The 27605-nt window shown below is 41.0% G+C and overlaps 28 non-coding genes across 28 annotated transcripts; all 28 read right to left on the bottom strand.

Annotated features, from left to right (window-relative positions):
* Positions 1 to 1690: 1690 nt before the first annotated feature.
* On the bottom strand, positions 1691 to 1771 carry trnas-uga. The gene has a single exon. It is a non-coding gene; the product is annotated as a tRNA-Ser (tRNA).
* A 219-nt stretch (positions 1772 to 1990) lies between these two features.
* trnas-cga lies at positions 1991 to 2072 on the bottom strand. Its single transcript has one exon. It is a non-coding gene; the product is annotated as a tRNA-Ser (tRNA).
* Positions 2073 to 3489: 1417 nt separating this feature from the next.
* trnas-uga lies at positions 3490 to 3571 on the bottom strand. Its single transcript has one exon. It is a non-coding gene; the product is annotated as a tRNA-Ser (tRNA).
* A 219-nt stretch (positions 3572 to 3790) lies between these two features.
* trnas-cga lies at positions 3791 to 3872 on the bottom strand. The gene has a single exon. It is a non-coding gene; the product is annotated as a tRNA-Ser (tRNA).
* Positions 3873 to 5290: 1418 nt separating this feature from the next.
* On the bottom strand, positions 5291 to 5372 carry trnas-uga. Its single transcript has one exon. It is a non-coding gene; the product is annotated as a tRNA-Ser (tRNA).
* A 647-nt stretch (positions 5373 to 6019) lies between these two features.
* trnas-uga lies at positions 6020 to 6101 on the bottom strand. The gene has a single exon. It is a non-coding gene; the product is annotated as a tRNA-Ser (tRNA).
* A 1972-nt stretch (positions 6102 to 8073) lies between these two features.
* Positions 8074 to 8154, bottom strand: trnas-uga. The gene has a single exon. It is a non-coding gene; the product is annotated as a tRNA-Ser (tRNA).
* A 219-nt stretch (positions 8155 to 8373) lies between these two features.
* Positions 8374 to 8455, bottom strand: trnas-cga. Its single transcript has one exon. It is a non-coding gene; the product is annotated as a tRNA-Ser (tRNA).
* A 1420-nt stretch (positions 8456 to 9875) lies between these two features.
* Positions 9876 to 9956, bottom strand: trnas-uga. Its single transcript has one exon. It is a non-coding gene; the product is annotated as a tRNA-Ser (tRNA).
* Positions 9957 to 10173: 217 nt separating this feature from the next.
* On the bottom strand, positions 10174 to 10255 carry trnas-cga. The gene has a single exon. It is a non-coding gene; the product is annotated as a tRNA-Ser (tRNA).
* A 1423-nt stretch (positions 10256 to 11678) lies between these two features.
* On the bottom strand, positions 11679 to 11759 carry trnas-uga. Its single transcript has one exon. It is a non-coding gene; the product is annotated as a tRNA-Ser (tRNA).
* A 219-nt stretch (positions 11760 to 11978) lies between these two features.
* trnas-cga lies at positions 11979 to 12060 on the bottom strand. Its single transcript has one exon. It is a non-coding gene; the product is annotated as a tRNA-Ser (tRNA).
* Positions 12061 to 13476: 1416 nt separating this feature from the next.
* Positions 13477 to 13558, bottom strand: trnas-uga. The gene has a single exon. It is a non-coding gene; the product is annotated as a tRNA-Ser (tRNA).
* A 216-nt stretch (positions 13559 to 13774) lies between these two features.
* trnas-cga lies at positions 13775 to 13855 on the bottom strand. The gene has a single exon. It is a non-coding gene; the product is annotated as a tRNA-Ser (tRNA).
* A 1421-nt stretch (positions 13856 to 15276) lies between these two features.
* trnas-uga lies at positions 15277 to 15358 on the bottom strand. Its single transcript has one exon. It is a non-coding gene; the product is annotated as a tRNA-Ser (tRNA).
* A 219-nt stretch (positions 15359 to 15577) lies between these two features.
* trnas-cga lies at positions 15578 to 15659 on the bottom strand. Its single transcript has one exon. It is a non-coding gene; the product is annotated as a tRNA-Ser (tRNA).
* A 1421-nt stretch (positions 15660 to 17080) lies between these two features.
* trnas-uga lies at positions 17081 to 17161 on the bottom strand. Its single transcript has one exon. It is a non-coding gene; the product is annotated as a tRNA-Ser (tRNA).
* A 219-nt stretch (positions 17162 to 17380) lies between these two features.
* Positions 17381 to 17461, bottom strand: trnas-cga. The gene has a single exon. It is a non-coding gene; the product is annotated as a tRNA-Ser (tRNA).
* Positions 17462 to 18877: 1416 nt separating this feature from the next.
* trnas-uga lies at positions 18878 to 18959 on the bottom strand. Its single transcript has one exon. It is a non-coding gene; the product is annotated as a tRNA-Ser (tRNA).
* Positions 18960 to 19175: 216 nt separating this feature from the next.
* On the bottom strand, positions 19176 to 19256 carry trnas-cga. Its single transcript has one exon. It is a non-coding gene; the product is annotated as a tRNA-Ser (tRNA).
* Positions 19257 to 20673: 1417 nt separating this feature from the next.
* On the bottom strand, positions 20674 to 20755 carry trnas-uga. The gene has a single exon. It is a non-coding gene; the product is annotated as a tRNA-Ser (tRNA).
* A 219-nt stretch (positions 20756 to 20974) lies between these two features.
* trnas-cga lies at positions 20975 to 21056 on the bottom strand. Its single transcript has one exon. It is a non-coding gene; the product is annotated as a tRNA-Ser (tRNA).
* Positions 21057 to 22474: 1418 nt separating this feature from the next.
* trnas-uga lies at positions 22475 to 22556 on the bottom strand. The gene has a single exon. It is a non-coding gene; the product is annotated as a tRNA-Ser (tRNA).
* A 219-nt stretch (positions 22557 to 22775) lies between these two features.
* trnas-cga lies at positions 22776 to 22857 on the bottom strand. Its single transcript has one exon. It is a non-coding gene; the product is annotated as a tRNA-Ser (tRNA).
* Positions 22858 to 24277: 1420 nt separating this feature from the next.
* trnas-uga lies at positions 24278 to 24359 on the bottom strand. The gene has a single exon. It is a non-coding gene; the product is annotated as a tRNA-Ser (tRNA).
* Positions 24360 to 24578: 219 nt separating this feature from the next.
* On the bottom strand, positions 24579 to 24660 carry trnas-cga. The gene has a single exon. It is a non-coding gene; the product is annotated as a tRNA-Ser (tRNA).
* A 1424-nt stretch (positions 24661 to 26084) lies between these two features.
* On the bottom strand, positions 26085 to 26165 carry trnas-uga. The gene has a single exon. It is a non-coding gene; the product is annotated as a tRNA-Ser (tRNA).
* A 219-nt stretch (positions 26166 to 26384) lies between these two features.
* Positions 26385 to 26466, bottom strand: trnas-cga. Its single transcript has one exon. It is a non-coding gene; the product is annotated as a tRNA-Ser (tRNA).
* Positions 26467 to 27605: the final 1139 nt, after the last annotated feature.

Here is a 27605-nt window from a genome sequence, read left to right as displayed (position 1 = left end):
AGATTATTCTATGAAGAGCCTACTTGAACATTTGTCATGGAAGATCAATTCTGAGCACTTGAATCAAAGGACAAGTCCAGACATTATCCATATCAAGTCCCCAATGACATGTTACAAATAAAGACTGGATTGTCAAAGCGCTGTGAGCAGGGTTCAAACCTGCAAAGGGCAGACCCCAATTGGATTTTGAGTCAACGCCTTAACCACTGCCATCACAGCTTGCTAGTTAAAAACCAGGCCTTAACCAGTCGGCTATCTGATTATGTACAACTTCTGTAAAGACTAGACTTTCCACTGAAGAGCCTATTTCAACTGTTTGTCAAGGAAAAAATTTTCTGAGCACTTGAATCAAAGGACAAGTCCGTTTATTTAGCACACATTATCCATATCAAGTCTCCAATGACATGTTGCAAATAAAGACTGGTTTGTCAAAGCGCTGTGAGCAGGGTTCGAAACTGCAGATGACCCAATTAGACCCCACCAGGCTACTTTAAAACCAGGCCTTAACCAGTCGGCTAGATTCTGTACATTTTACTTCAGTAAAGACTAGACTTTCTACTGAAGAGCTTATTTGAACTGTTTGTCAAGGAAAAAATATTCTGAGCTCGTGAATCTAAGGACAAGTCCATGATTTAGCAACATAATCCATATCAAGTCTCCAATGACATGTTGCAAATAAAGACTGGTTTGTCAAAGCAAGCAGGGTTCAAAACATGCGGGGGAGACCCCATTGGATTTCAAGTCCAACGCCTTAACCACTCGGCCATCACAGCTGTTGGAAAAACCAGGCCTTAAAGGGCTATCTGATTCTGGACTTCTGTAAAGACTAGACTTTCTACTGAAGAGCATTTGAACTGTTTGTCAAGGAAAAAATATTCTGAGCTCTTGAATCAAAGGACAAGTCCATGTACATTAATCCATATCAAGTCCAATGACATGTTGCAAAAAAGACTGGTTTGTCAAAGCGCTGTGAGCAGGGTTCGAAACTGCGAAGGGGAGACCTCATTGGATTTCAAGTCCAACGCCTTAACCACTCAAGCTTGCTAAGGCCTTAACAGGTCGGCTATCTGATTCTGTACATTTTACTTCTGTAAAGACAAGACTTTCCACTGAAGAGCCTATTTGAACTGTTTGTCAAGAATAAGATTTCTGAAACAAGTCCAGACATTATCCATATCAAGTCTCCAATGACATGATTCAAGTCTGAGGACATACCCACCTGGCTCTCAGAATTTCCATAATAAATCTAATACAAACAACAGTATCTGTACTGAAGATACTATTTGAACTGTTTGCTAATGCAGATATACTCTGAGCAACTGAATCAAAGAACAAGTCCACGCATTAAGCACACATTATCAATATCAAGTCTCCAATGACATGTTGCAAATAAAGACTGGTTTGTCAAAGCGCTGTGAGCAGGGTTCGAATATGTGCAGGGAGACCCCATTGGATTTCAAGTCCAATGCAATTTACCAGTCGGCAATCGCAGCTTGCTATGTTAAAAACCAGCCAGCTATCTGATTCTGTACATTTTACTTCTGTAAAGACTAGACTTTCTACTTAAGAGCCTGTTTGAACTGTTTGTCAAGGAATTTTATTCTGACCACCTGAATCAAAGTACAGGTCCAGACATTATCCATATCAAGTCTCCAATGATATGATGCAAATAAAGACTGCTTTGTCAAAGCGCTGTGAGCAGGGTTCGAACCTGCGCGGGAGACCCCATTGGATTTCAAGTCCAACGCCTTAACCACTCGGCCATCGCAGCTTGCTATGTTAAAAACCAGGCCTTAACCAGTCGGCTATCTGATTCTGTACATTTTTACTTCTGTAAAGACTAGACTTTCTACTGAAGAGCCTATTTGAACTGTTTGTCACGGAAAAAATATTCTGATCACTTGAATCAAAGGACGAGTCCATGCATTAAGCACATTATCCATATCATGTCACCTAGGATATGTTAAAAATGAAAACTGGGTTGCCATGGCGCTGTGAGCAGGGTTCGAACCTGCGCGGGGAGACCCCATTGGATTTCGAGTCCAACGCCTTAACCTCTCGGCCATCACAGCATCTCCTCTTACCTACAGACCCTTAGCCAGTCCGCTATCTCGTTCTGTCCATTTTACCTCTAAAGTGACCAGATTATTGCTATTGAAGAGCCTACTTGAAACATTTGTCATGGAAGATCAATTCTGAGCACTTGAATCAAAGGACATGTCCAAGCATTATCCATATCAAGTCCCCAATGACATGTTACAAATAAAGAGTGGATTGTCAAAGCGCTGCTCGCAGGGTTCAAACCTGCACTGGGCAACCCCAATGGATTTTGAGTCCAACGATTTAACCATTCTGCAATCACAGCTTTCTGAGTTACCTCACACAAGGACAAAAGTATCCAAATTCAACTGCCTAGTTGACATTTATTTCAAGCAAAGTTTTTTTAAAAAGCAATTTTCTAAGCAGTTCAATCGTGGGACGAGCACATAAAGTAAGGACCATTTAAATTCAAAGGAGATAGACCCAATTATTAAAGGTCTACTTTATCATCACCCAGTAAGCAGAGTTGAAAACTGTACAGGGAGAATATATTGGACTTCAATTACAATGCTTAAACCACTTAGCCATCACAGCAGTAGGAATCTAAGGAAATTGATGAGAAGAAAGCAGAAGTGGGCTATATGCTTCAAGCAAGTTAAGAACATGGGTGGGGAGACCCCATTGAAATTCAGGTCCAACGTCTAAAGAACTCGGCCATTGCAGCTGTTGGAATGCAAGTAAAGGGATTGGGATTTGGAAACAGACATCATTGGTGAAAAATGGTAAACTTGATGGCACAACATTTTGATCTTATTGCGCCAAGTAAACTCGGTCCTTTCCAAAGCTGTGAAGGTTGAAGTTTAATGTGCAAGTCAAAAAACTATGTGCAGAGAAAGTACAAGTGGACTATTCACTGAGAATAAGATTTTAAAAGAGCAGAGAGACCCCATGGGGTTTCAAGTCTGAGGACATACCCACCTGGCTCTCAGAATTTCCATAATAAATCTAATACAAACAACAGTATCTGTACTGAAGATACTATTTGAACTGTTTGCTAATGCAGATATACTCTGAGCAACTGAATCAAAGAACAAGTCCACGCATTAAGCACACATTATCAATATCAAGTCTCCAATGACATGTTGCAAATAAAGACTGGTTTGTCAAAGCGCTGTGAGCAGGGTTCGAATATGTGCAGGGAGACCCCATTGGATTTCAAGTCCAATGCAATTTACCAGTCGGCAATCGCAGCTTGCTATGTTAAAAACCAGCCAGCTATCTGATTCTGTACATTTTACTTCTGTAAAGACTAGACTTTCTACTTAAGAGCCTGTTTGAACTGTTTGTCAAGGAATTTTATTCTGACCACCTGAATCAAAGTACAGGTCCAGACATTATCCATATCAAGTCTCCAATGATATGATGCAAATAAAGACTGCTTTGTCAAAGCGCTGTGAGCAGGGTTCGAACCTGCGCGGGGAGACCCCATTGGATTTCAAGTCCAACGCCTTAACCACTCGGCCATCGCAGCTTGCTATGTTAAAAACCAGGCCTTAACCAGTCGGCTATCTGATTCTGTACATTTTTACTTCTGTAAAGACTAGACTTTCTACTGAAGAGCCTATTTGAACTGTTTGTCACGGAAAAAATATTCTGATCACTTGAATCAAAGGACGAGTCCATGCATTAAGCACATTATCCATATCATGTCACCTAGGATATGTTAAAAATGAAAACTGGGTTGCCATGGCGCTGTGAGCAGGGTTCGAACCTGCGCGGGGAGACCCCATTGGATTTCGAGTCCAACGCCTTAACCTCTCGGCCATCACAGCATCTCCTCTTACCTACAGACCCTTAGCCAGTCCGCTATCTCGTTCTGTCCATTTTACCTCTAAAGTGACCAGATTATTGCTATTGAAGAGCCTACTTGAAACATTTGTCATGGAAGATCAATTCTGAGCACTTGAATCAAAGGACATGTCCAAGCATTATCCATATCAAGTCCCCAATGACATGTTACAAATAAAGAGTGGATTGTCAAAGCGCTGCTCGCAGGGTTCAAACCTGCACTGGGCAACCCCAATGGATTTTGAGTCCAACGATTTAACCATTCTGCAATCACAGCTTTCTGAGTTACCTCACACAAGGACAAAAGTATCCAAATTCAACTGCCTAGTTGACATTTATTTCAAGCAAAGTTTTTTTTTAAAGCAATTTTCTAAGCAGTTCAATCGTGGGACGAGCACATAAAGTAAGGACCATTTAAATTCAAAGGAGATAGACCCAATTATTAAAGGTCTACTTTATCATCACCCAGTAAGCAGAGTTGAAAACTGTACAGGGAGAATATATTGGACTTCAATTACAATGCTTAAACCACTTAGCCATCACAGCAGTAGGAATCTAAGGAAATTGATGAGAAGAAAGCAGAAGTGGGCTATATGCTTCAAGCAAGTTAAGAACATGGGTGGGGAGACCCCATTGAAATTCAGGTCCAACGTCTAAAGAACTCGGCCATTGCAGCTGTTGGAATGCAAGTAAAGGGATTGGGATTTGGAAACAGACATCATTGGTGAAAAATGGTAAACTTGATGGCACAACATTTTGATCTTATTGCGCCAAGTAAACTCGGTCCTTTCCAAAGCTGTGAAGGTTGGAAGTTTAATGTGCAAGTCAAAAACTATGTGCAGAGAAAGTACAAGTGGACTATTCACTGAGAATAAGATTTTAAAAAGAGCAGAGAGACCCCATGGGGTTTCAAGTCTGAGGACATTACCCACCTGGCTCTCAGAATTTCCATAATAAATCTAATACAAACAACAGTATCTGTACTGAAGATACTATTTGAACTGTTTGCTATGCAGATATACTCTGAGCAACTGAATCAAAGAACAAGTCCACGCATTAAGCACACATTATCAATATCAAGTCTCCAATGACATGTTGCAAATAAAGACTGGTTTGTCAAAGCGCTGTGAGCAGGGTTCGAATATGTGCAGGGAGACCCCATTGGATTTCAAGTCCAATGCAATTTACCAGTCGGCAATCGCAGCTTGCTATGTTAAAAACCAGCCAGCTATCTGATTCTGTACATTTTACTTCTGTAAAGACTAGACTTTCTACTTAAGAGCCTGTTTGAACTGTTTGTCAAGGAATTTTATTCTGACCACCTGAATCAAAGTACAGGTCCAGACATTATCCATATCAAGTCTCCAATGATATGATGCAAATAAAGACTGGTTTGTCAAAGCGCTGTGAGCAGGGTTCGAACCTGCGTGGGGAGACCCCATTGGATTTCAAGTCCAACGCCTTAACCACTCGGCCATCGCAGCTTGCTATGTTAAAAACCAGGCCTTAACCAGTCGGCTATCTGATTCTGTACATTTTTACTTCTGTAAAGACAAGACTTTCTACTGAAGAGCCTATTTGAACTGTTTGTCAAGGAATTTTATTCTGACCACCTGAATCAAAGTACAAGTCCAGACATTATCCATATCAAGTCTCCAATGACATGATTCAAGTCTGAGGACATACCCACCTGGCTCTCAGAATTTCCATAATAAATCTAATACAAACAACAGTATCACTGAAGATACTATTTGAACTGTTTGCTAATGCCATGAATCAAATAACAAGTCCACGCATTAAGCACATTATCAATATCAAGTCTCCATCATGTTGCAAATAAAGACTGGTTTGTCAAAGCGCTGTGAGCAGGGTTCGAATCTGTGCAGGGAGACCCCATTGGATTTCAAGTCCAATGCAATTTACCACTTCGCAGCTTGCTATGTTAAAAACCAGCCAGCTATCTGATTCTGTACATTTTACTTCTGTAAAGACTAGACTTTCTACTGAAGAGCCTGTTTGAACTGTTTGTCAAGGAATTTTATTCTGACCACCTGAATCAAAGTACAAGTCCAGACATTATCCATATCAAGTCTCCAATGACATGATGCAAATAAAGACTGCTTTGTCAAAGCGCTGTGAGCAGGGTTCGAACCTGCGCGGGGAGACCCCATTGGATTTCAAGTCCAACGCCTTAACCACTCGGCCATCGCAGCTTGCTATGTTAAAAACCAGGCCTTAACCAGTCGGCTATCTGATTCTGTACATTTTTACTTCTGTAAAGACTAGACTTTCTACTGAAGAGCCTATTTGAACTGTTTGTCACGGAAAAAATATTCTGATCACTTGAATCAAAGGACGAGTCCATGCATTAAGCACATTATCCATATCATGTCACCTAGGATATGTTAAAAATGAAAACTGGGTTGTCAAAGCGCTGTGAGCAGGGTTCGAAACTGCGAAGGGGAGACCCCATTGGATTTCAGTCCAACGCCTTAACCACTGCCATCACAGCTTGCTATCCAGGCCTTAACCAGTCGGCTATCTGATTATGTACAGACAACTAGACCTTAAACCAAGGAAAAAATCTGAGCACTTGAATCAAAGGACAAGTCACAGCATTATCCATATCAAGTCCTGACATGTTGCAAATAAAGACTGGTTTGTCATTTTCGACCTCATAGACCCCATTGGATTTCAAGTCCAACCCTTAACCACTCGATCACAGCTATTTAAAAACCAGCTTATTGAAGAAAGACAAGACTTCTGAAAGCATTTGTCAAGATCAATTTTATTCTGAGCACCTGAATCAAAGTGACCAGATTATCCATATCAAGAGCCAATTGACATGATTCAAGTCTGAGGACATGGCTCTCAGATTTCATAAGATTCTGAGCACTTGAATCAAAGGACATGTCCAAGCATTATCCATATCAAGTCCCCAATGACATGTTACAAATAAAGAGTGGATTGTCAAAGCGCTGCTCGCAGGGTTCAAACCTGCACTGGGCAACCCCAATGGATTTTGAGTCCAACGATTTAACCATTCTGCAATCACAGCTTTCTGAGTTACCTCACACAAGGACAAAAGTATCCAAATTCAACTGCCTAGTTGACATTTATTTCAAGCAAAGTTTAAAAAAAAAGCAATTTTCTAAGCAGTTCAATCGTGGGACGAGCACATAAAGTAAGGACCATTTAAATTCAAAGGAGATAGACCCAATTATTAAAGGTCTACTTTATCATCACCCAGTAAGCAGAGTTGAAAACTGTACAGGGAGAATATATTGGACTTCAATTACAATGCTTAAACCACTTAGCCATCACAGCAGTAGGAATCTAAGGAAATTGATGAGAAGAAAGCAGAAGTGGGCTATATGCTTCAAGCAAGTTAAGAACATGGGTGGGGAGACCCCATTGAAATTCAGGTCCAACGTCTAAAGAACTCGGCCATTGCAGCTGTTGGAATGCAAGTAAAGGGATTGGGATTTGGAAACAGACATCATTGGTGAAAAATGGTAAACTTGATGGCACAACATTTTGATCTTATTGCGCCAAGTAAACTCGGTCCTTTCCAAAGCTGTGAAGGTTGGAAGTTTAATGTGCAAGTCAAAAAACTATGTGCAGAGAAAGTACAAGTGGACTATTCACTGAGAATAAGATTTTAAAAAGAGCAGAGAGACCCCATGGGGTTTCAAGTCTGAGGACATTACCCACCTGGCTCTCAGAATTTCCATAATAAATCTAATACAAACAACAGTATCTGTACTGAAGATACTATTTGAACTGTTTGCTAATGCAGATATACTCTGAGCAACTGAATCAAAGAACAAGTCCACGCATTAAGCACACATTATCAATATCAAGTCTCCAATGACATGTTGCAAATAAAGACTGGTTTGTCAAAGCGCTGTGAGCAGGGTTCGAATATGTGCAGGGAGACCCCATTGGATTTCAAGTCCAATGCAATTTACCAGTCGGCAATCGCAGCTTGCTATGTTAAAAACCAGCCAGCTATCTGATTCTGTACATTTTACTTCTGTAAAGACTAGACTTTCTACTTAAGAGCCTGTTTGAACTGTTTGTCAAGGAATTTTATTCTGACCACCTGAATCAAAGTACAGGTCCAGACATTATCCATATCAAGTCTCCAATGATATGATGCAAATAAAGACTGCTTTGTCAAAGCGCTGTGAGCAGGGTTCGAACCTGCGCGGGAGACCCCATTGGATTTCAAGTCCAACGCCTTAACCACTCGGCCATCGCAGCTTGCTATGTTAAAAACCAGGCCTTAACCAGTCGGCTATCTGATTCTGTACATTTTTACTTCTGTAAAGACTAGACTTTCTACTGAAGAGCCTATTTGAACTGTTTGTCACGGAAAAAATATTCTGATCACTTGAATCAAAGGACGAGTCCATGCATTAAGCACATTATCCATATCATGTCACCTAGGATATGTTAAAAATGAAAACTGGGTTGCCATGGCGCTGTGAGCAGGGTTCGAACCTGCGCGGGGAGACCCCATTGGATTTCGAGTCCAACGCCTTAACCTCTCGGCCATCACAGCATCTCCTCTTACCTACAGACCCTTAGCCAGTCCGCTATCTCGTTCTGTCCATTTTACCTCTAAAGTGACCAGATTATTGCTATTGAAGAGCCTACTTGAAACATTTGTCATGGAAGATCAATTCTGAGCACTTGAATCAAAGGACATGTCCAAGCATTATCCATATCAAGTCCCCAATGACATGTTACAAATAAAGAGTGGATTGTCAAAGCGCTGCTCGCAGGGTTCAAACCTGCACTGGGCAACCCCAATGGATTTTGAGTCCAACGATTTAACCATTCTGCAATCACAGCTTTCTGAGTTACCTCACACAAGGACAAAAGTATCCAAATTCAACTGCCTAGTTGACATTTATTTCAAGCAAAGTTTTTTTTTAAAGCAATTTTCTAAGCAGTTCAATCGTGGGACGAGCACATAAAGTAAGGACCATTTAAATTCAAAGGAGATAGACCCAATTATTAAAGGTCTACTTTATCATCACCCAGTAAGCAGAGTTGAAAACTGTACAGGGAGAATATATTGGACTTCAATTACAATGCTTAAACCACTTAGCCATCACAGCAGTAGGAATCTAAGGAAATTGATGAGAAGAAAGCAGAAGTGGGCTATATGCTTCAAGCAAGTTAAGAACATGGGTGGGGAGACCCCATTGAAATTCAGGTCCAACGTCTAAAGAACTCGGCCATTGCAGCTGTTGGAATGCAAGTAAAGGGATTGGGATTTGGAAACAGACATCATTGGTGAAAAATGGTAAACTTGATGGCACAACATTTTGATCTTATTGCGCCAAGTAAACTCGGTCCTTTCCAAAGCTGTGAAGGTTGGAAGTTTAATGTGCAAGTCAAAAAACTATGTGCAGAGAAAGTACAAGTGGACTATTCACTGAGAATAAGATTTTAAAAAGAGCAGAGAGACCCCATGGGGTTTCAAGTCTGAGGACATTACCCACCTGGCTCTCAGAATTTCCATAATAAATCTAATACAAACAACAGTATCTGTACTGAAGATACTATTTGAACTGTTTGCTAATGCAGATATACTCTGAGCAACTGAATCAAAGAACAAGTCCACGCATTAAGCACACATTATCAATATCAAGTCTCCAATGACATGTTGCAAATAAAGACTGGTTTGTCAAAGCGCTGTGAGCAGGGTTCGAATATGTGCAGGGAGACCCCATTGGATTTCAAGTCCAATGCAATTTACCAGTCGGCAATCGCAGCTTGCTATGTTAAAAACCAGCCAGCTATCTGATTCTGTACATTTTACTTCTGTAAAGACTAGACTTTCTACTTAAGAGCCTGTTTGAACTGTTTGTCAAGGAATTTTATTCTGACCACCTGAATCAAAGTACAGGTCCAGACATTATCCATATCAAGTCTCCAATGATATGATGCAAATAAAGACTGCTTTGTCAAAGCGCTGTGAGCAGGGTTCGAACCTGCGCGGGAGACCCCATTGGATTTCAAGTCCAACGCCTTAACCACTCGGCCATCGCAGCTTGCTATGTTAAAAACCAGGCCTTAACCAGTCGGCTATCTGATTCTGTACATTTTTACTTCTGTAAAGACTAGACTTTCTACTGAAGAGCCTATTTGAACTGTTTGTCACGGAAAAAATATTCTGATCACTTGAATCAAAGGACGAGTCCATGCATTAAGCACATTATCCATATCATGTCACCTGATATGTTAAAAATGAAAACTGGGTTGCCATGGCGCTGTGAGCAGGGTTCGAACCTGCGCGGGGAGACCCCATTGGATTTCGAGTCCAACGCCTTAACCTCTCGGCCATCACAGCATCTCCTCTTACCTACAGACCCTTAGCCAGTCCGCTATCTCGTTCTGTCCATTTTACCTCTAAAGTGACCAGATTATTGCTATTGAAGAGCCTACTTGAAACATTTGTCATGGAAGATCAATTCTGAGCACTTGAATCAAAGGACATGTCCAAGCATTATCCATATCAAGTCCCCAATGACATGTTACAAATAAAGAGTGGATTGTCAAAGCGCTGCTCGCAGGGTTCAAACCTGCACTGGGCAACCCCAATGGATTTTGAGTCCAACGATTTAACCATTCTGCAATCACAGCTTTCTGAGTTACCTCACACAAGGACAAAAGTATCCAAATTCAACTGCCTAGTTGACATTTATTTCAAGCAAAGTTTTTTTTTTTTTTTAGCAATTTTCTAAGCAGTTCAATCGTGGGACGAGCACATAAAGTAAGGACCATTTAAATTCAAAGGAGATAGACCCAATTATTAAAGGTCTACTTTATCATCACCCAGTAAGCAGAGTTGAAAACTGTACAGGGAGAATATATTGGACTTCAATTACAATGCTTAAACCACTTAGCCATCACAGCAGTAGGAATCTAAGGAAATTGATGAGAAGAAAGCAGAAGTGGGCTATATGCTTCAAGCAAGTTAAGAACATGGGTGGGGAGACCCCATTGAAATTCAGGTCCAACGTCTAAAGAACTCGGCCATTGCAGCTGTTGGAATGCAAGTAAAGGGATTGGGATTTGGAAACAGACATCATTGGTGAAAAATGGTAAACTTGATGGCACAACATTTTGATCTTATTGCGCCAAGTAAACTCGGTCCTTTCCAAAGCTGTGAAGGTTGGAAGTTTAATGTGCAAGTCAAAAAACTATGTGCAGAGAAAGTACAAGTGGACTATTCACTGAGAATAAGATTTTAAAAAGAGCAGAGAGACCCCATGGGGTTTCAAGTCTGAGGACATTACCCACCTGGCTCTCAGAATTTCCATAATAAATCTAATACAAACAACAGTATCTGTACTGAAGATACTATTTGAACTGTTTGCTAATGCAGATATACTCTGAGCAACTGAATCAAAGAACAAGTCCACGCATTAAGCACACATTATCAATATCAAGTCTCCAATGACATGTTGCAAATAAAGACTGGTTTGTCAAAGCGCTGTGAGCAGGGTTCGAATATGTGCAGGGAGACCCCATTGGATTTCAAGTCCAATGCAATTTACCAGTCGGCAATCGCAGCTTGCTATGTTAAAAACCAGCCAGCTATCTGATTCTGTACATTTTACTTCTGTAAAGACTAGACTTTCTACTTAAGAGCCTGTTTGAACTGTTTGTCAAGGAATTTTATTCTGACCACCTGAATCAAAGTACAGGTCCAGACATTATCCATATCAAGTCTCCATGATATGATGCAAATAAAGACTGCTTTGTCAAAGCGCTGTGAGCAGGGTTCGAACCTGCGCGGGAGACCCCATTGGATTTCAAGTCCAACGCCTTAACCACTCGGCCATCGCAGCTTGCTATGTTAAAAACCAGGCCTTAACCAGTCGGCTATCTGATTCTGTACATTTTTACTTCTGTAAAGACTAGACTTTCTACTGAAGAGCCTATTTGAACTGTTTGTCACGGAAAAAATATTCTGATCACTTGAATCAAAGGACGAGTCCATGCATTAAGCACATTATCCATATCATGTCACCTAGGATATGTTAAAAATGAAAACTGGGTTGCCATGGCGCTGTGAGCAGGGTTCGAACCTGCGCGGGGAGACCCCATTGGATTTCGAGTCCAACGCCTTAACCTCTCGGCCATCACAGCATCTCCTCTTACCTACAGACCCTTAGCCAGTCCGCTATCTCGTTCTGTCCATTTTACCTCTAAAGTGACCAGATTATTGCTATTGAAGAGCCTACTTGAAACATTTGTCATGGAAGATCAATTCTGAGCACTTGAATCAAAGGACATGTCCAAGCATTATCCATATCAAGTCCCCAATGACATGTTACAAATAAAGAGTGGATTGTCAAAGCGCTGCTCGCAGGGTTCAAACCTGCACTGGGCAACCCCAATGGATTTTGAGTCCAACGATTTAACCATTCTGCAATCACAGCTTTCTGAGTTACCTCACACAAGGACAAAAGTATCCAAATTCAACTGCCTAGTTGACATTTATTTCAAGCAAAGTTTTTTTTTAAAGCAATTTTCTAAGCAGTTCAATCGTGGGACGAGCACATAAAGTAAGGACCATTTAAATTCAAAGGAGATAGACCCAATTATTAAAGGTCTACTTTATCATCACCCAGTAAGCAGAGTTGAAAACTGTACAGGGAGAATATATTGGACTTCAATTACAATGCTTAAACCACTTAGCCATCACAGCAGTAGGAATCTAAGGAAATTGATGAGAAGAAAGCAGAAGTGGGCTATATGCTTCAAGCAAGTTAAGAACATGGGTGGGGAGACCCCATTGAAATTCAGGTCCAACGTCTAAAGAACTCGGCCATTGCAGCTGTTGGAATGCAAGTAAAGGGATTGGGATTTGGAAACAGACATCATTGGTGAAAAATGGTAAACTTGATGGCACAACATTTTGATCTTATTGCGCCAAGTAAACTCGGTCCTTTCCAAAGCTGTGAAGGTTGGAAGTTTAATGTGCAAGTCAAAAAACTATGTGCAGAGAAAGTACAAGTGGACTATTCACTGAGAATAAGATTTTAAAAAGAGCAGAGAGACCCCATGGGGTTTCAAGTCTGAGGACATTACCCACCTGGCTCTCAGAATTTCCATAATAAATCTAATACAAACAACAGTATCTGTACTGAAGATACTATTTGAACTGTTTGCTAATGCAGATATACTCTGAGCAACTGAATCAAAGAACAAGTCCACGCATTAAGCATTATCAATATCAAGTCTCCAATGACATGTTGCAAATAAAGACTGGTTTGTCAAAGCGCTGTGAGCAGGGTTCGAATATGTGCAGGGAGACCCCATTGGATTTCAAGTCCAATGCAATTTACCAGTCGGCAATCGCAGCTTGCTATGTTAAAAACCAGCCAGCTATCTGATTCTGTACATTTTACTTCTGTAAAGACTAGACTTTCTACTTAAGAGCCTGTTTGAACTGTTTGTCAAGGAATTTTATTCTGACCACCTGAATCAAAGTACAGGTCCAGACATTATCCATATCAAGTCTCCAATGATATGATGCAAATAAAGACTGCTTTGTCAAAGCGCTGTGAGCAGGGTTCGAACCTGCGCGGGGAGACCCCATTGGATTTCAAGTCCAACGCCTTAACCACTCGGCCATCGCAGCTTGCTATGTTAAAAACCAGGCCTTAACCAGTCGGCTATCTGATTCTGTACATTTTTACTTCTGTAAAGACTAGACTTTCTGAAGAGCCTATTTGAACTGTTTGTCACGGAAAAAATATTCTGATCACTTGAATCAAAGGACGAGTCCATGCATTAAGCACATTATCCATATCATGTCACCTAGGATATGTTAAAAATGAAAACTGGGTTGCCATGGCGCTGTGAGCAGGGTTCGAACCTGCGCGGGAGACCCCATTGGATTTCGAGTCCAACGCCTTAACCTCTCGGCCATCACAGCATCTCCTCTTACCTACAGACCCTTAGCCAGTCCGCTATCTCGTTCTGTCCATTTTACCTCTAAAGTGACCAGATTATTGCTATTGAAGAGCCTACTTGAAACATTTGTCATGGAAGATCAATTCTGAGCACTTGAATCAAAGGACATGTCCAAGCATTATCCATATCAAGTCCCCAATGACATGTTACAAATAAAGAGTGGATTGTCAAAGCGCTGCTCGCAGGGTTCAAACCTGCACTGGGCAACCCCAATGGATTTTGAGTCCAACGATTTAACCATTCTGCAATCACAGCTTTCTGAGTTACCTCACACAAGGACAAAAGTATCCAAATTCAACTGCCTAGTTGACATTTATTTCAAGCAAAGTTTTTTTTTTTTTAAAAAGCAATTTTCTAAGCAGTTCAATCGTGGGACGAGCACATAAAGTAAGGACCATTTAAATTCAAAGGAGATAGACCCAATTATTAAAGGTCTACTTTATCATCACCCAGTAAGCAGAGTTGAAAACTGTACAGGGAGAATATATTGGACTTCAATTACAATGCTTAAACCACTTAGCCATCACAGCAGTAGGAATCTAAGGAAATTGATGAGAAGAAAGCAGAAGTGGGCTATATGCTTCAAGCAAGTTAAGAACATGGGTGGGGAGACCCCATTGAAATTCAGGTCCAACGTCTAAAGAACTCGGCCATTGCAGCTGTTGGAATGCAAGTAAAGGGATTGGGATTTGGAAACAGACATCATTGGTGAAAAATGGTAAACTTGATGGCACAACATTTTGATCTTATTGCGCCAAGTAAACTCGGTCCTTTCCAAAGCTGTGAAGGTTGGAAGTTTAATGTGCAAGTCAAAAAACTATGTGCAGAGAAAGTACAAGTGGACTATTCACTGAGAATAAGATTTTAAAAAGAGCAGAGAGACCCCATGGGGTTTCAAGTCTGAGGACATTACCCACCTGGCTCTCAGAATTTCCATAATAAATCTAATACAAACAACAGTATCTGTACTGAAGATACTATTTGAACTGTTTGCTAATGCAGATATACTCTGAGCAACTGAATCAAAGAACAAGTCCACGCATTAAGCACACATTATCAATATCAAGTCTCCAATGACATGTTGCAAATAAAGACTGGTTTGTCAAAGCGCTGTGAGCAGGGTTCGAATATGTGCAGGGAGACCCCATTGGATTTCAAGTCCAATGCAATTTACCAGTCGGCAATCGCAGCTTGCTATGTTAAAAACCAGCCAGCTATCTGATTCTGTACAATTTACTTCTGTAAAGACTTTCTACTTAAGAGCCTGTTTGAACTGTTTGTCAAGGAATTTTATTCTGACCACCTGAATCAAAGTACAGGTCCAGACATTATCCATATCAAGTCTCCAATGATATGATGCAAATAAAGACTGCTTTGTCAAAGCGCTGTGAGCAGGGTTCGAACCTGCGCGGGGAGACCCCATTGGATTTCAAGTCCAACGCCTTAACCACTCGGCCATCGCAGCTTGCTATGTTAAAAACCAGGCCTTAACCAGTCGGCTATCTGATTCTGTACATTTTTACTTCTGTAAAGACTAGACTTTCTACTGAAGAGCCTATTTGAACTGTTTGTCACGGAAAAAATATTCTGATCACTTGAATCAAAGGACGAGTCCATGCATTAAGCACATTATCCATATCATGTCACCTAGGATATGTTAAAAATGAAAACTGGGTTGCCATGGCGCTGTGAGCAGGGTTCGAACCTGCGCGGGGAGACCCCATTGGATTTCGAGTCCAACGCCTTAACCTCTCGGCCATCACAGCATCTCCTCTTACCTACAGACCCTTAGCCAGTCCGCTATCTCGTTCTGTCCATTTTACCTCTAAAGTGACCAGATTATTGCTATTGAAGAGCCTACTTGAAACATTTGTCATGGAAGATCAATTCTGAGCACTTGAATCAAAGGACATGTCCAAGCATTATCCATATCAAGTCCCCAATGACATGTTACAAATAAAGAGTGGATTGTCAAAGCGCTGCTCGCAGGGTTCAAACCTGCACTGGGCAACCCCAATGGATTTTGAGTCCAACGATTTAACCATTCTGCAATCACAGCTTTCTGAGTTACCTCACACAAGGACAAAAGTATCCAAATTCAACTGCCTAGTTGACATTTATTTCAAGCAAAGTTTTTTTTTTAAAAGCAATTTTCTAAGCAGTTCAATCGTGGGACGAGCACATAAAGTAAGGACCATTTAAATTCAAAGGAGATAGACCCAATTATTAAAGGTCTACTTTATCATCACCCAGTAAGCAGAGTTGAAAACTGTACAGGGAGAATATATTGGACTTCAATTACAATGCTTAAACCACTTAGCCATCACAGCAGTAGGAATCTAAGGAAATTGATGAGAAGAAAGCAGAAGTGGGCTATATGCTTCAAGCAAGTTAAGAACATGGGTGGGGAGACCCCATTGAAATTCAGGTCCAACGTCTAAAGAACTCGGCCATTGCAGCTGTTGGAATGCAAGTAAAGGGATTGGGATTTGGAAACAGACATCATTGGTGAAAAATGGTAAACTTGATGGCACAACATTTTGATCTTATTGCGCCAAGTAAACTCGGTCCTTTCCAAAGCTGTGAAGGTTGGAAGTTTAATGTGCAAGTCAAAAAACTATGTGCAGAGAAAGTACAAGTGGACTATTCACTGAGAATAAGATTTTAAAAAGAGCAGAGAGACCCCATGGGGTTTCAAGTCTGAGGACATACCCACCTGGCTCTCAGAATTTCCATAATAAATCTAATACAAACAACAGTATCTGTACTGAAGATACTATTTGAACTGTTTGCTAATGCAGATATACTCTGAGCAACTGAATCAAAGAACAAGTCCACGCATTAAGCACACATTATCAATATCAAGTCTCCAATGACATGTTGCAAATAAAGACTGGTTTGTCAAAGCGCTGTGAGCAGGGTTCGAATATGTGCAGGGAGACCCCATTGGATTTCAAGTCCAATGCAATTTACCAGTCGGCAATCGCAGCTTGCTATGTTAAAAACCAGCCAGCTATCTGATTCTGTACATTTTACTTCTGTAAAGACTAGACTTTCTACTTAAGAGCCTGTTTGAACTGTTTGTCAAGGAATTTTATTCTGACCACCTGAATCAAAGTACAGGTCCAGACATTATCCATATCAAGTCTCCAATGATATGATGCAAATAAAGACTGCTTTGTCAAAGCGCTGTGAGCAGGGTTCGAACCTGCGCGGGGAGACCCCATTGGATTTCAAGTCCAACGCCTAACCACTCGGCCATCGCAGCTTGCTATGTTAAAAACCAGGCCTTAACCAGTCGGCTATCTGATTCTGTACATTTTTACTTCTGTAAAGACTAGACTTTCTACTGAAGAGCCTATTTGAACTGTTTGTCACGGAAAAAATATTCTGATCACTTGAATCAAAGGACGAGTCCATGCATTAAGCACATTATCCATATCATGTCACCTAGGATATGTTAAAAATGAAAACTGGGTTGCCATGGCGCTGTGAGCAGGGTTCGAACCTGCGCGGGAGACCCCATTGGATTTCGAGTCCAACGCCTTAACCTCTCGGCCATCACAGCATCTCCTCTTACCTACAGACCCTTAGCCAGTCCGCTATCTCGTTCTGTCCATTTTACCTCTAAAGTGACCAGATTATTGCTATTGAAGAGCCTACTTGAAACATTTGTCATGGAAGATCAATTCTGAGCACTTGAATCAAAGGACATGTCCAAGCATTATCCATATCAAGTCCCCAATGACATGTTACAAATAAAGAGTGGATTGTCAAAGCGCTGCTCGCAGGGTTCAAACCTGCACTGGGCAACCCCAATGGATTTTGAGTCCAACGATTTAACCATTCTGCAATCACAGCTTTCTGAGTTACCTCACACAAGGACAAAAGTATCCAAATTCAACTGCCTAGTTGACATTTATTTCAAGCAAAGTTTTTTTTTAAAGCAATTTTCTAAGCAGTTCAATCGTGGGACGAGCACATAAAGTAAGGACCATTTAAATTCAAAGGAGATAGACCCAATTATTAAAGGTCTACTTTATCATCACCCAGTAAGCAGAGTTGAAAACTGTACAGGGAGAATATATTGGACTTCAATTACAATGCTTAAACCACTTAGCCATCACAGCAGTAGGAATCTAAGGAAATTGATGAGAAGAAAGCAGAAGTGGGCTATATGCTTCAAGCAAGTTAAGAACATGGGTGGGGAGACCCCATTGAAATTCAGGTCCAACGTCTAAAGAACTGCCATTGCAGCTGTTGGAATGCAAGTAAAGGGATTGGGATTTGGAAACAGACATCATTGGTGAAAAATGGTAAACTTGATGGCACAACATTTTGATCTTATTGCGCCAAGTAAACTCGGTCCTTTCCAAAGCTGTGAAGGTTGGAAGTTTAATGTGCAAGTCAAAAAACTATGTGCAGAGAAAGTACAAGTGGACTATTCACTGAGAATAAGATTTTAAAAGAGCAGAGAGACCCCATGGGGTTTCAAGTCTGAGGACATACCCACCTGGCTCTCAGAATTTCCATAATAAATCTAATACAAACAACAGTATCTGTACTGAAGATACTATTTGAACTGTTTGCTAATGCAGATATACTCTGAGCAACTGAATCAAAGAACAAGTCCACGCATTAAGCACACATTATCAATATCAAGTCTCCAATGACATGTTGCAAATAAAGACTGGTTTGTCAAAGCGCTGTGAGCAGGGTTCGAATATGTGCAGGGAGACCCCATTGGATTTCAAGTCCAATGCAATTTACCAGTCGGCAATCGCAGCTTGCTATGTTAAAAACCAGCCAGCTATCTGATTCTGTACATTTTACTTCTGTAAAGACTAGACTTTCTACTTAAGAGCCTGTTTGAACTGTTTGTCAAGGAATTTTATTCTGACCACCTGAATCAAAGTACAGGTCCAGACATTATCCATATCAAGTCTCCAATGATATGATGCAAATAAAGACTGCTTTGTCAAAGCGCTGTGAGCAGGGTTCGAACCTGCGCGGGGAGACCCCATTGGATTTCAAGTCCAACGCCTTAACCACTCGGCCATCGCAGCTTGCTATGTTAAAAACCAGGCCTTAACCAGTCGGCTATCTGATTCTGTACATTTTTACTTCTGTAAAGACTAGACTTTCTACTGAAGAGCCTATTTGAACTGTTTGTCACGGAAAAAATATTCTGATCACTTGAATCAAAGGACGAGTCCATGCATTAAGCACATTATCCATATGTCACCTAGGATATGTTAAAAATGAAAACTGGGTTGCCATGGCGCTGTGAGCAGGGTTCGAACCTGCGCGGGAGACCCCATTGGATTTCGAGTCCAACGCCTTAACCTCTCGGCCATCACAGCATCTCCTCTTACCTACAGACCCTTAGCCAGTCCGCTATCTCGTTCTGTCCATTTTACCTCTAAAGTGACCAGATTATTGCTATTGAAGAGCCTACTTGAAACATTTGTCATGGAAGATCAATTCTGAGCACTTGAATCAAAGGACATGTCCAAGCATTATCCATATCAAGTCCCCAATGACATGTTACAAATAAAGAGTGGATTGTCAAAGCGCTGCTCGCAGGGTTCAAACCTGCACTGGGCAACCCCAATGGATTTTGAGTCCAACGATTTAACCATTCTGCAATCACAGCTTTCTGAGTTACCTCACACAAGGACAAAAGTATCCAAATTCAACTGCCTAGTTGACATTTATTTCAAGCAAAGTTTTTTTAAGCAATTTTCTAAGCAGTTCAATCGTGGGACGAGCACATAAAGTAAGGACCATTTAAATTCAAAGGAGATAGACCCAATTATTAAAGGTCTACTTTATCATCACCCAGTAAGCAGAGTTGAAAACTGTACAGGGAGAATATATTGGACTTCAATTACAATGCTTAAACCACTTAGCCATCACAGCAGTAGGAATCTAAGGAAATTGATGAGAAGAAAGCAGAAGTGGGCTATATGCTTCAAGCAAGTTAAGAACATGGGTGGGGAGACCCCATTGAAATTCAGGTCCAACGTCTAAAGAACTCGGCCATTGCAGCTGTTGGAATGCAAGTAAAGGGATTGGGATTTGGAAACAGACATCATTGGTGAAAAATGGTAAACTTGATGGCACAACATTTTGATCTTATTGCGCCAAGTAAACTCGGTCCTTTCCAAAGCTGTGAAGGTTGGAAGTTTAATGTGCAAGTCAAAAAACTATGTGCAGAGAAAGTACAAGTGGACTATTCACTGAGAATAAGATTTTAAAAAGAGCAGAGAGACCCCATGGGGTTTCAAGTCTGAGGACATTACCCACCTGGCTCTCAGAATTTCCATAATAAATCTAATACAAACAACAGTATCTGTACTGAAGATACTATTTGAACTGTTTGCTAATGCAGATATACTCTGAGCAACTGAATCAAAGAACAAGTCCACGCATTAAGCACACATTATCAATATCAAGTCTCCAATGACATGTTGCAAATAAAGACTGGTTTGTCAAAGCGCTGTGAGCAGGGTTCGAATATGTGCAGGGAGACCCCATTGGATTTCAAGTCCAATGCAATTTACCAGTCGGCAATCGCAGCTTGCTATGTTAAAAACCAGCCAGCTATCTGATTCTGTACATTTTACTTCTGTAAAGACTAGACTTTCTACTTAAGAGCCTGTTTGAACTGTTTGTCAAGGAATTTTATTCTGACCACCTGAATCAAAGTACAGGTCCAGACATTATCCATATCAAGTCTCCAATGATATGATGCAAATAAAGACTGCTTTGTCAAAGCGCTGTGAGCAGGGTTCGAACCTGCGCGGGGAGACCCCATTGGATTTCAAGTCCAACGCCTTAACCACTCGGCCATCGCAGCTTGCTATGTTAAAAACCAGGCCTTAACCAGTCGGCTATCTGATTCTGTACATTTTTACTTCTGTAAAGACTAGACTTTCTACTGAAGAGCCTATTTGAACTGTTTGTCACGGAAAAAATATTCTGATCACTTGAATCAAAGGACGAGTCCATGCATTAAGCACATTATCCATATCATGTCACCTAGGATATGTTAAAAATGAAAACTGGGTTGCCATGGCGCTGTGAGCAGGGTTCGAACCTGCGCGGGGAGACCCCATTGGATTTCGAGTCCAACGCCTTAACCTCTCGGCCATCACAGCATCTCCTCTTACCTACAGACCCTTAGCCAGTCCGCTATCTCGTTCTGTCCATTTTACCTCTAAAGTGACCAGATTATTGCTATTGAAGAGCCTACTTGAAACATTTGTCATGGAAGATCAATTCTGAGCACTTGAATCAAAGGACATGTCCAAGCATTATCCATATCAAGTCCCCAATGACATGTTACAAATAAAGAGTGGATTGTCAAAGCGCTGCTCGCAGGGTTCAAACCTGCACTGGGCAACCCCAATGGATTTTGAGTCCAACGATTTAACCATTCTGCAATCACAGCTTTCTGAGTTACCTCACACAAGGACAAAAGTATCCAAATTCAACTGCCTAGTTGACATTTATTTCAAGCAAAGTTTTTTTTTAAAGCAATTTTCTAAGCAGTTCAATCGTGGGACGAGCACATAAAGTAAGGACCATTTAAATTCAAAGGAGATAGACCCAATTATTAAAGGTCTACTTTATCATCACCCAGTAAGCAGAGTTGAAAACTGTACAGGGAGAATATATTGGACTTCAATTACAATGCTTAAACCACTTAGCCATCACAGCAGTAGGAATCTAAGGAAATTGATGAGAAGAAAGCAGAAGTGGGCTATATGCTTCAAGCAAGTTAAGAACATGGGTGGGGAGACCCCATTGAAATTCAGGTCCAACGTCTAAAGAACTCGGCCATTGCAGCTGTTGGAATGCAAGTAAAGGGATTGGGATTTGGAAACAGACATCATTGGTGAAAAATGGTAAACTTGATGGCACAACATTTTGATCTTATTGCGCCAAGTAAACTCGGTCCTTTCCAAAGCTGTGAAGGTTGGAAGTTTAATGTGCAAGTCAAAAAACTATGTGCAGAGAAAGTACAAGTGGACTATTCACTGAGAATAAGATTTTAAAAAGAGCAGAGAGACCCCATGGGGTTTCAAGTCTGAGGACATACCCACCTGGCTCTCAGAATTTCCATAATAAATCTAATACAAACAACAGTATCTGTACTGAAGATACTATTTGAACTGTTTGCTAATGCAGATATACTCTGAGCAACTGAATCAAAGAACAAGTCCACGCAAGTCCACACATTATCAATATCAAGTCTCCAATGACATGTTGCAAATAAAGACTGGTTTGTCAAAGCGCTGTGAGCAGGGTTCGAATATGTGCAGGGAGACCCCATTGGATTTCAAGTCCAATGCAATTTACCAGTCGGCAATCGCAGCTTGCTATGTTAAAAACCAGCCAGCTATCTGATTCTGTACATTTTACTTCTGTAAAGACTAGACTTTCTACTTAAGAGCCTGTTTGAACTGTTTGTCAAGGAATTTTATTCTGACCACCTGAATCAAAGTACAGGTCCAGACATTATCCATATCAAGTCTCCAATGATATGATGCAAATAAAGACTGCTTTGTCAAAGCGCTGTGAGCAGGGTTCGAACCTGCGCGGGGAGACCCCATTGGATTTCAAGTCCAACGCCTTAACCACTCGGCCATCGCAGCTTGCTATGTTAAAAACCAGGCCTTAACCAGTCGGCTATCTGATTCTGTACATTTTTACTTCTGTAAAGACTAGACTTTCTACTGAAGAGCCTATTTGAACTGTTTGTCACGGAAAAAATATTCTGATCACTTGAATCAAAGGACGAGTCCATGCATTAAGCACATTATCCATATCATGTCACCTAGGATATGTTAAAAATGAAAACTGGGTTGCCATGGCGCTGTGAGCAGGGTTCGAACCTGCGCGGGGAGACCCCATTGGATTTCGAGTCCAACGCCTTAACCTCTCGGCCATCACAGCATCTCCTCTTACCTACAGACCCTTAGCCAGTCCGCTATCTCGTTCTGTCCATTTTACCTCTAAAGTGACCAGATTATTGCTATTGAAGAGCCTACTTGAAACATTTGTCATGGAAGATCAATTCTGAGCACTTGAATCAAAGGACATGTCCAAGCATTATCCATATCAAGTCCCCAATGACATGTTACAAATAAAGAGTGGATTGTCAAAGCGCTGCTCGCAGGGTTCAAACCTGCACTGGGCAACCCCAATGGATTTTGAGTCCAACGATTTAACCATTCTGCAATCACAGCTTTCTGAGTTACCTCACACAAGGACAAAAGTATCCAAATTCAACTGCCTAGTTGACATTTATTTCAAGCAAAGTTTTTTTTTTAAAGCAATTTTCTAAGCAGTTCAATCGTGGGACGAGCACATAAAGTAAGGACCATTTAAATTCAAAGGAGATAGACCCAATTATTAAAGGTCTACTTTATCATCACCCAGTAAGCAGAGTTGAAAACTGTACAGGGAGAATATATTGGACTTCAATTACAATGCTTAAACCACTTAGCCATCACAGCAGTAGGAATCTAAGGAAATTGATGAGAAGAAAGCAGAAGTGGGCTATATGCTTCAAGCAAGTTAAGAACATGGGTGGGGAGACCCCATTGAAATTCAGGTCCAACGTCTAAAGAACTCGGCCATTGCAGCTGTTGGAATGCAAGTAAAGGGATTGGGATTTGGAAACAGACATCATTGGTGAAAAATGGTAAACTTGATGGCACAACATTTTGATCTTATTGCGCCAAGTAAACTCGGTCCTTTCCAAAGCTGTGAAGGTTGGAAGTTTAATGTGCAAGTCAAAAAACTATGTGCAGAGAAAGTACAAGTGGACTATTCACTGAGAATAAGATTTTAAAAAGAGCAGAGAGACCCCATGGGGTTTCAAGTCTGAGGACATACCCACCTGGCTCTCAGAATTTCCATAATAAATCTAATACAAACAACAGTATCTGTACTGAAGATACTATTTGAACTGTTTGCTAATGCAGATATACTCTGAGCAACTGAATCAAAGAACAAGTCCACGCATTAAGCACACATTATCAATATCAAGTCTCCAATGACATGTTGCAAATAAAGACTGGTTTGTCAAAGCGCTGTGAGCAGGGTTCGAATATGTGCAGGGAGACCCCATTGGATTTCAAGTCCAATGCAATTTACCAGTCGGCAATCGCAGCTTGCTATGTTAAAAACCAGCCAGCTATCTGATTCTGTACATTTTACTTCTGTAAAGACTAGACTTTCTACTTAAGAGCCTGTTTGAACTGTTTGTCAAGGAATTTTATTCTGACCACCTGAATCAAAGTACAGGTCCAGACATTATCCATATCAAGTCTCCAATGATATGATGCAAATAAAGACTGCTTTGTCAAAGCGCTGTGAGCAGGGTTCGAACCTGCGCGGGGAGACCCCATTGGATTTCAAGTCCAACGCCTTAACCACTCGGCCATCGCAGCTTGCTATGTTAAAAACCAGGCCTTAACCAGTCGGCTATCTGATTCTGTACATTTTTACTTCTGTAAAGACTAGACTTTCTACTGAAGAGCCTATTTGAACTGTTTGTCACGGAAAAAATATTCTGATCACTTGAATCAAAGGACGAGTCCATGCATTAAGCACATTATCCATATCATGTCACCTAGGATATGTTAAAAATGAAAACTGGGTTGCCATGGCGCTGTGAGCAGGGTTCGAACCTGCGCGGGGAGACCCCATTGGATTTCGAGTCCAACGCCTTAACCTCTCGGCCATCACAGCATCTCCTCTTACCTACAGACCCTTAGCCAGTCCGCTATCTCGTTCTGTCCATTTTACCTCTAAAGTGACCAGATTATTGCTATTGAAGAGCCTACTTGAAACATTTGTCATGGAAGATCAATTCTGAGCACTTGAATCAAAGGACATGTCCAAGCATTATCCATATCAAGTCCCCAATGACATGTTACAAATAAAGAGTGGATTGTCAAAGCGCTGCTCGCAGGGTTCAAACCTGCACTGGGCAACCCCAATGGATTTTGAGTCCAACGATTTAACCATTCTGCAATCACAGCTTTCTGAGTTACCTCACACAAGGACAAAAGTATCCAAATTCAACTGCCTAGTTGACATTTATTTCAAGCAAAGTTTTTTTTTTAAAGCAATTTTCTAAGCAGTTCAATCGTGGGACGAGCACATAAAGTAAGGACCATTTAAATTCAAAGGAGATAGACCCAATTATTAAAGGTCTACTTTATCATCACCCAGTAAGCAGAGTTGAAAACTGTACAGGGAGAATATATTGGACTTCAATTACAATGCTTAAACCACTTAGCCATCACAGCAGTAGGAATCTAAGGAAATTGATGAGAAGAAAGCAGAAGTGGGCTATATGCTTCAAGCAAGTTAAGAACATGGGTGGGGAGACCCCATTGAAATTCAGGTCCAACGTCTAAAGAACTCGGCCATTGCAGCTGTTGGAATGCAAGTAAAGGGATTGGGATTTGGAAACAGACATCATTGGTGAAAAATGGTAAACTTGATGGCACAACATTTTGATCTTATTGCGCCAAGTAAACTCGGTCCTTTCCAAAGCTGTGAAGGTTGGAAGTTTAATGTGCAAGTCAAAAAACTATGTGCAGAGAAAGTACAAGTGGACTATTCACTGAGAATAAGATTTTAAAAAGAGCAGAGAGACCCCATGGGGTTTCAAGTCTGAGGACATTACCCACCTGGCTCTCAGAATTTCCATAATAATAAATCTAATACAAACAACAGTATCTGTACTGAAGATACTATTTGAACTGTTTGCTAATGCAGATATACTCTGAGCAACTGAATCAAAGAACAAGTCCACGCATTAAGCACACATTATCAATATCAAGTCTCCAATGACATGTTGCAAATAAAGACTGGTTTGTCAAAGCGCTGTGAGCAGGGTTCGAATATGTGCAGGGAGACCCCATTGGATTTCAAGTCCAATGCAATTTACCAGTCGGCAATCGCAGCTTGCTATGTTAAAAACCAGCCAGCTATCTGATTCTGTACATTTTACTTCTGTAAAGACTAGACTTTCTACTTAAGAGCCTGTTTGAACTGTTTGTCAAGGAATTTTATTCTGACCACCTGAATCAAAGTACAGGTCCAGACATTATCCATATCAAGTCTCCAATGATATGATGCAAATAAAGACTGCTTTGTCAAAGCGCTGTGAGCAGGGTTCGAACCTGCGCGGGAGACCCCATTGGATTTCAAGTCCAACGCCTTAACCACTCGGCCATCGCAGCTTGCTATGTTAAAAACCAGGCCTTAACCAGTCGGCTATCTGATTCTGTACATTTTTACTTCTGTAAAGACTAGACTTTCTACTGAAGAGCCTATTTGAACTGTTTGTCACGGAAAAAATATTCTGATCACTTGAATCAAAGGACGAGTCCATGCATTAAGCACATTATCCATATCATGTCACCTAGGATATGTTAAAAATGAAAACTGGGTTGCCATGGCGCTGTGAGCAGGGTTCGAACCTGCGCTGGGAGACCCCATTGGATTTCGAGTCCAACGCCTTAACCTCTCGGCCATCACAGCATCTCCTCTTACCTACAGACCCTTAGCCAGTCCGCTATCTCGTTCTGTCCATTTTACCTCTAAAGTGACCAGATTATTGCTATTGAAGAGCCTACTTGAAACATTTGTCATGGAAGATCAATTCTGAGCACTTGAATCAAAGGACATGTCCAAGCATTATCCATATCAAGTCCCCAATGACATGTTACAAATAAAGAGTGGATTGTCAAAGCGCTGCTCGCAGGGTTCAAACCTGCACTGGGCAACCCCAATGGATTTTGAGTCCAACGATTTAACCATTCTGCAATCACAGCTTTCTGAGTTACCTCACACAAGGACAAAAGTATCCAAATTCAACTGCCTAGTTGACATTTATTTCAAGCAAAGTTTTTAAAAAAAGCAATTTTCTAAGCAGTTCAATCGTGGGACGAGCACATAAAGTAAGGACCATTTAAATTCAAAGGAGATAGACCCAATTATTAAAGGTCTACTTTATCATCACCCAGTAAGCAGAGTTGAAAACTGTACAGGGAGAATATATTGGACTTCAATTACAATGCTTAAACCACTTAGCCATCACAGCAGTAGGAATCTAAGGAAATTGATGAGAAGAAAGCAGAAGTGGGCTATATGCTTCAAGCAAGTTAAGAACATGGGTGGGGAGACCCCATTGAAATTCAGGTCCAACGTCTAAAGAACTCGGCCATTGCAGCTGTTGGAATGCAAGTAAAGGGATTGGGATTTGGAAACAGACATCATTGGTGAAAAATGGTAAACTTGATGGCACAACATTTTGATCTTATTGCGCCAAGTAACCTCGGTCCTTTCCAAAGCTGTGAAGGTTGGAAGTTTAATGTGCAAGTCAAAAAACTATGTGCAGAGAAAGTACAAGTGGACTATTCACTGAGAATAAGATTTTAAAAAGAGCAGAGAGACCCCATGGGGTTTCAAGTCTGAGGACATACCCCCCTGCTCTCAGAATTTCCATAATACATCTAATACAAACAACAGTATCTGTACTGAAGAGACTATTTGAACTGTTTGCCAATGCAGATATACTCTGAGCACCTGAATCACTGGACAATTCCATGTATTAAGGACATTATCCATATCATGTCACCAAGGATATGTGGAGACCCCATCGGATTTCAAGTCGAACG

Source organism: Oncorhynchus gorbuscha, unplaced genomic scaffold, assembly GCF_021184085.1.
Source record: "Oncorhynchus gorbuscha isolate QuinsamMale2020 ecotype Even-year unplaced genomic scaffold, OgorEven_v1.0 Un_scaffold_3181, whole genome shotgun sequence".
Lineage (NCBI taxonomy): Eukaryota > Metazoa > Chordata > Actinopteri > Salmoniformes > Salmonidae > Oncorhynchus > Oncorhynchus gorbuscha.
The sequence above is the reverse complement of the archived record's forward strand: the minus strand, read 5'-3'. Positions and strand labels throughout refer to the sequence as shown.